At 41.9% G+C, this 6,982-nt stretch overlaps 1 pseudogene; it reads right to left on the bottom strand.

Moving 5' to 3' along the window:
• Positions 1-6,032: 6,032 nt before the first annotated feature.
• Positions 6,033-6,714, bottom strand: LOC103251301 (annotated as a pseudogene).
• Between the last annotated feature and the right edge of the window lie 268 nt (positions 6,715-6,982).

A 6,982-nucleotide genomic window follows, 5' to 3' on the forward strand; every position in this document is an offset into this window, starting at 1 on the left:
GCTCAGGCAATCCACTCACCTCAACCTCCCAAAGGTGCGGGATTACAGGCTGAGCCACTGCGCCCGGCTTGATGTAGAAACATTTTAGAGTAGGTAGACCGTATGGATGTGAAATGATCTGTCCCTATTTATTTTCAATTTTGAACAAGCAGATTTGTTAAAACCCTTAAGAAATCACTAAATTATACTCTAAGAGGTGCCAGAGTTTGACACAAGGAAAAGAATATATAATTATGAGGTGTGGACAATCAGGTGAAAGTGATCAGTTCTCATGCCTTATTGTTCCACACAGAGAGTACGTAGTACTTAAAGTTTTATCTTTCCTGTAGGGTGGGGAGGAGCTAGTCAGGTACAGTAAGTTGACCCAACTTTCTTCCCAAAAACCTTTAGAAAGCCTGACATAATAAACACTGGTGTTATCTAGTACTAATGCTTAAGCACATGGTAAAGTTGTAGGAAGCAAGATTTTATGTGAACTTGGAAGTTTGGTTTGGAAAGCAGATTAGAATGACAATAAGCTGTGTTTTCCTGTGCGCTAACAGGATTTGATAATCAATATGTGTTCCCTTTGTTTCAGTCTGGGAGGAGGGCTGATGTCTCAGTTTAGATTTAATTTAAGAGAGATTTATTATAGAAAAAAGAAATACGAATGTTAATAATACTTTTCACCCAGACACTTCTGGAATGGGAAACTGATGAACAAGGTTTGAGAGGTTTAAAGGGGTGTCTGGAGTAGGTATGGGCAGTTGAAGGGAATGGAGGGGGGATAGAAGGAGCAGAGGAGGAAGTGAACATGCACCCCCCCTTTTTTTTCCTGTAGCTGTGTGGCTATTGCTGTTATGTTATTGGGCAGAGAAGGAGGACATTTAGGATGGGAAGATTGAGTAGCTGATTGGGGAACTTGCAGAGATGGACAGAAAGGAGGCTGAAAGTGGGAAAAGTTGGGATTTGGTCAGCTGGGTCTGAGTCTTCTGAGAGTGAATGAGAGGACGGTAAATTAACCTGAGAAGGAGTTAAAAGGAGTATGCCATAGGAAGAACAAGGGTCTGGGTGGCATGCCGTTTTGAGAAAAGCTTGTACAAAATGAACCTCAGACCATTTGTCTTAGCAGCTGCAATAGAGGTCATGTTGAAGGATAGTATTAGAGGCAAGAGATCTGCCTTGGACTCCACCTCCTGGTCACCGAGTTGGTATTGAGGGAAGAAAATGAGACAGGGCAGATGTCTTTCTCTAGTGAGAAGGTCCTGTGACCTTTCAGAATGTAGTTCAATGGGGGGGGTTCCAGATTGAGGGTTCCCCATAAGGAGTCCTGAAGAGAAAAAGAGATTGGTCCTGAGAATGGTCTCAAAATGCTGAAAAAGAGAAACCCATCCACATTCTCAGTTGGTGTCCCAAAAGAGAATCAGTGGAATCAGCCTGTGTGTGTGGACATTGAGTGAGAAAGGATGTCCCCTTGCTACCCTCCACCTAACAAAAGCAATCCTTTCACCATAGCAAGGCTGCTCCTACGCATGCTCAGAAGTCTTGACGTCAAGATTTCTGAAAGGGGGCCCAGAGCCCCAGCAAGAAAAGCTTCCAAACAGTGAAAGTAGTTTTTTGAGTTTGTTCCCAGACCTTCTAATGGAAGGAAAGGGTGGGTAATATGTGAACTCGCCAGTCGATGGAGTTGGAATTTCATACTGGATAAAGTTGAGGTAACAGAAGTTCTGGTCAAAGTGGCTCGATGGTGAGTAGTAAAAGAGAGGAGGATAGAGAGAGAGAGAGCCAAGGAGAATTCTGGCCAGAACTGTCAGCTGCCTCTAAGTTTCAGTGCAATCCACAGAGAGATTTGAATTAGAAAAGGAGAAAAGAGAAAGAGTATAGAGGAGACTCCATGAGGAGTAAACCCCATACAGAACCACCAAAAATGTTAGTTTTGTAGGCTGAGCTGGCGCCGCAGGCATGCAAAGAATTGCACAGAAATTAGATTAGAAAAGAGAGTTTATTTAGCAAGTAGATTAGAAAAGAATGGATTAACTTCTTACGGGAGAGAAGGGGCCAGACATTTGAAGGAAACATGGTGGAGGATACTTGAGACTAGGATTTTTTAAAGTGTCTTTTGCAGGGGCAGGCATGCATTCACAGGAGCTGACATCATGGTGATGAGGTCTGTTTCTCATATCTCTGATGACCGAGTGGATGGGTGGGTTAGTCACAAATACATAGACAAAAGTGGGCTGGTAGCTAGATAAGTGGGTCTGTCATGGTGGTTAATCACATCGACAAGAAAGGCTGGGCTGGTAGCTGAAAGACAAATTCTTGGTAGGTGTTATCATCAATGTCTTGTGACTTATCCAGGGTTATGGAAAAGTATTATTGTCATGTATGAACTCAAGGACACCAGAGAAACTCCATCTTGGCTCTGTCTTTTCATTTCCCATTCAATTACAAAGATTAATGCAATTTGAAGAGTCTCCCCTATTTTTGTAGGTATAAATTATTCCCTGGGTGCAAATGTAATGCTTCATGATGTAGCAAAAATTCCCACCTGTACGATGACTACTTATCCAATTTTGAATTATACCCCACATCTTTAAAATAAAATAAAATTAAATTAAATCAAAAAAATTCCCAAGGAATTCCTAGATCTCACTTAAAGAAGTAACTTTAAGTGTAACAAGCAGCCAGGCACAGTGGGTCATGTCTGTAACCTCAGCACTTCGGGAGGCGGAGGCAAGAGGATTGCCTGAGCTCACGGGTTTGAGACTAGCCTGGACAACATGGCAAGACCTTGTCTCCACAATAAATCAAAAAAATTAGCTGGGTGTGGTGGCGCATGCCTGTTGTTCCAGCTACTTGGAAGGCTTAAGTGGAAGGATCACCTGAGCCCAGCAGGTAGAGGCTGGGCGACACAGTGAGACTCTGACTCAAAAAAAACCCAAAAAACAAAAAACAGTGTAACAAGCGTTAAATAGGTTTTGAGTGATCTCGTGTTCATTTTCCCACTTCATCAAAATATAAATACAGTAATATTTTTAATGGAGAGTCATTTTTGCTTAGAGTTAAATAAGAATAAAAAATATGTTTAGGATAAGTAACAGCTTCTTTAAAAATGAAGACTCAGTCTTGTATTTTTTTAAAGAAGTTATATAACCATTTATTAATGGTTGCTCTTTTTAACCACCAGATTTTGAGATGTTTGTTACACTACAATGGCTGACTAAAACATTTCCTCTAATCATTATGCTAGAAAACCAAGTTGGACCTGAGTCTTACAACAGCTTTGGTGGATCTCTGTTTTCTGTTTGTTTGTTTGTTATGTTTTTTATTTGTTTGTTTTTAACTAGTGTAACTTTGTTATTTTGACAGCATTGTTTCAATTGAATAAATACATGAAAATACTTAAGTAAAATCAAATGCTTCCAAAAATGAAAGCATCCCTGTCCGTTGTTCTTTCCAGGGGAAAGCACTTTTTATTTTAATTTTTCCTTCTACGAATTGCCTTTGTAGTTCTTTTTTCAAAAAATTTTAAAAAATAGGTGCATGTATTCATATATGTAATTTTGGAAAGTCTCTTAAAGCTTATCACAAAATTCTAATGGTCTCCTGCTCCTTCCCTCCCAATTCTCAAGAGCAGTGACTTTTAACTCTTTCCTTAGCAGTTTCTTCTGCTATTTTTTCTTACATAAGTACTTGTGTCATTTTTTGATTTACTATTTTATACATATGGAAGCTAAAGCAACTCCACCTTGGTTGCTAATTTGCCCTGTTGACGGGATTCCAGGAAGGTCACTGAGATTTCTTCACTAGCTACTGCTACTATAAATCCCACCCTTAGGCCAAAGTAACCTAATCATATGTCCTGCCCTCAGGCAGATTGACGTGACATTCCTGCATCTCCCTGAGGTTTCAGCTTCAATTGTTCTTTGGGTCCTTTCCTGTGGTCTCAGCCCCAGGTCTGGGGGTGACAGTGCTGGGATCCACCTCCTCTCCGCAATCAGCAGACATGGCTGAAGGTTTCCTTCTGAGAAGCTGGATGTGTTGGCCTTTCTCAGGCTGCTCAGCTACCTTGGTTCTGGGGGCAGGTTTGCATCTGCTTTATCCAGGGACTTCCTGATATGACAAATGTGGCTTACTTAGCTCTTGCCCCACCACCACCTTCACTTTCCTTACTGTCCCCAAACAGTTGTTATGAGTTATGCAGTCATCACATCATCATGACTATGCACGTATTACTCATTGCTGGGCAAAACAGCACATTATGCTTTCATTTCCTATCTTAGACTTTAACTTCTTTCTAAATGTACAAATATATCAATCGCTTATTATTATTATTATTACAAATTGGGGGTCATACCCAGGCTGGAGTGCAGTGGCACGATCACAGCTCACTGCGGCCTCAATCTCCCAGGCACAGGCAATTTTTCTGACTCAGCCTCCTCAGGTGTGACCCACCATACCTGGCTCATGTTTTGATTTTTTGTAGAGAGGAGGTCTTGCTATGTTGCCTAGGCTGGTCTCAAACTCCTGGGGTCAAACAATCCTCCTGCTTTGGCTTCCCAAAGTGCTGGGATTATGGGCATAAACCACTGAACCTGACCTCAACCTATTAAACGTTTTTTTCTTCTTTTAAGAGAAGGTGTCTTGCTCTGGTTTCCAGGCTGGCCTTGAACCCCTGGCATCAAGCAATCCTCCCACCTTAGCATCTGAGTTGCTGGACTACAGGTGCCACCACACCCAGTTAATCTATTAATATTTTAACTGTTTTCGAAGGCTGCTGCAGAGTAGAATACTGCCTATGCTGGCCCTAGTACTGACCCCATATCATCTTCTTTCGCTCCTTTACTTTTTCATTCCACTGGGTTTCCCTCCAGCAGCTTTCCAAGAAGGGCACATGGGGATAACCCGAGTCTTTGCTTATCTAAAAATGTCCTTGTTTTACCCACATCCTCGATTATTTGGCTGAATACAGGTTTATTAGTTGAAAACTTCCCTCTTAGAATTTTGAAAGCAGGTTCTATTGTTTCCAGTTTCTCATATTCATCTTCTCCTTCCCTTCCTTTCTTAAAGGCATCTCAAACTCAGTGAGTCCAAAACCAAAATCAGACTCCACCACAAAATTCTGCTACATGCAATGTTAAAACAGTTCCTAAACCACAATTTCTCACCATACCCAACTCCCTGGTCCAAATTACCATCATCCCTCACCTGAGCCTTTGTATTTTTTAAAATTATAAAATATTTCAAATAAACCATGTGTAACTTTATAGTTTTACACATAATAAGCTTAAAGATCTCACACAGGTCATCATAAACACAGAGAATCGCTCTAAATGCCAGGCACCCCCATTCTCGTGCCTGCCAGTGCTTTCCACTGCAGCGCCTGGGACATGATGTGTAGCTGAGTGCTCAGCCTAAACTCAGGGCAGAGGGCTGGTAGCTGAGAGAGAAGAGAAACACTCCTGCATCTTTTCTTCCATCTCAGGATCTCAGCAGAATGGCACTTGCCATCCAGTGAGCACTGGCTCATCGGGGCAACCTGGAAGCGGCCTTCCCAGTCCCATTTCTCCACACACCAACAGGTGCCTTTTGGTATGATCAACCAAATAAACTGCATTCACTGAAATTTCAGTCTTGGAATCTGCTTTGAGTTTCCCCATCTAGCATAGCAACAGATTTATTTCCTGCCACTGGGCTTCCAGGTTGTTGTCGCTTTTTCACTTACAAAGAAGGCTGCAACATCTGTCTACAAACCCCTGAGTGTGCAGAGGAGGTTATTCTCAGGATCCTCCCCAAAGGAAGTGCCGAACTGAAGTGTGTGTGAATCTTCACCTTCAGTAAATATGCTGACACATGAAGGACTAGTGGTAGTGTCCTATTGGGGTAGATGGCACCTCCCACAGCAGAGGCTGGAGCCCAGTCCTGGCCAGGAGAGGCACAAAGGTGGTTGTGGCAGGAATATTTAATAAGTGGTACTTGATACACTTAAGATTCATGAGGAATAAAAACATACTACATGGGATACATGGGAATAATTGTCCACAGATCTAAAGTCAGCTAGTCTTTTTTATTTTTTTCCTAATGTCAGAACACATAATTTTTTGAAGAGGGGGAACAACTTGAAATAAATCAGAAAACACCTTCATATTGCTCTTTTCATATACTTCAAATTTGTACTTAATGCCTTTCTCCTCCCGGACATCACAAAGAACATCTGAGTTTTCTGAGAGAAGTTTGTATTTCTCCATATCAATTTCTGAAACACACACACACACACACACACACACACACACACACACACACATGTGTCACTTTCAAAATCCTGCATGATTCTCATCACAAGCCACTTAAGATGGCCTAGCTGGTTCATGGCTTTCTTATAAACAGAGCTGCCTCGCACTATCCAAACTCTCTCTACTTTATTTGCTAATTCTGCTTGCTTAATGAGTTGTAAGGCATCATCCAGACTATGTGCAAGAAAATGAACTCCTGGTGGAGGTTTCATGGGTTCTCTACTGAGAACTAAATTAATTCCATCCTTCAAAGGCCTATTCTTCTCAGGAATGGAGAACCAGGTTTTCTTACCCATAATTCACCAGATTCTAGTTACCTCCTACGGAAGAGGATGGGGTTGTTCTCTGGAAGCACTTGAATTCATTTCTAAGTGGGAGTCCCGTCTTTGCTGATGTTGGTGTTCTGAGACACAGCGACGATGCAGTGCAATGGACGAACCATGGCTGCTGCCGTCTTTGCTCTGGCTTGCCGGCAACACTGGAGACCCAGCCAATAGTTGCTCAAAAGCAGCTGACTCCAGCTTCATGTGGGCAGTGGAGCCCCTGTTTACTGTTTTACTGTTATTGCTGTTGTGGTTTTTGAGTCAGTCTTATGAAAGAAGCCATTTCAGAATTATGTAGTGTAAGTGATTAACATAAAAAACAACATCAACAGGTAAGCTCTGTCAGAACAGTAACTCTCAAACTACCAGTGATCTACTGAGACTTAA

The sequence above is a fragment of the Carlito syrichta genome, unplaced genomic scaffold (assembly GCF_000164805.1).
Source record: "Carlito syrichta isolate Samal-C Ts95f unplaced genomic scaffold, Tarsius_syrichta-2.0.1 Scaffold138847, whole genome shotgun sequence".
Lineage (NCBI taxonomy): Eukaryota > Metazoa > Chordata > Mammalia > Primates > Tarsiidae > Carlito > Carlito syrichta.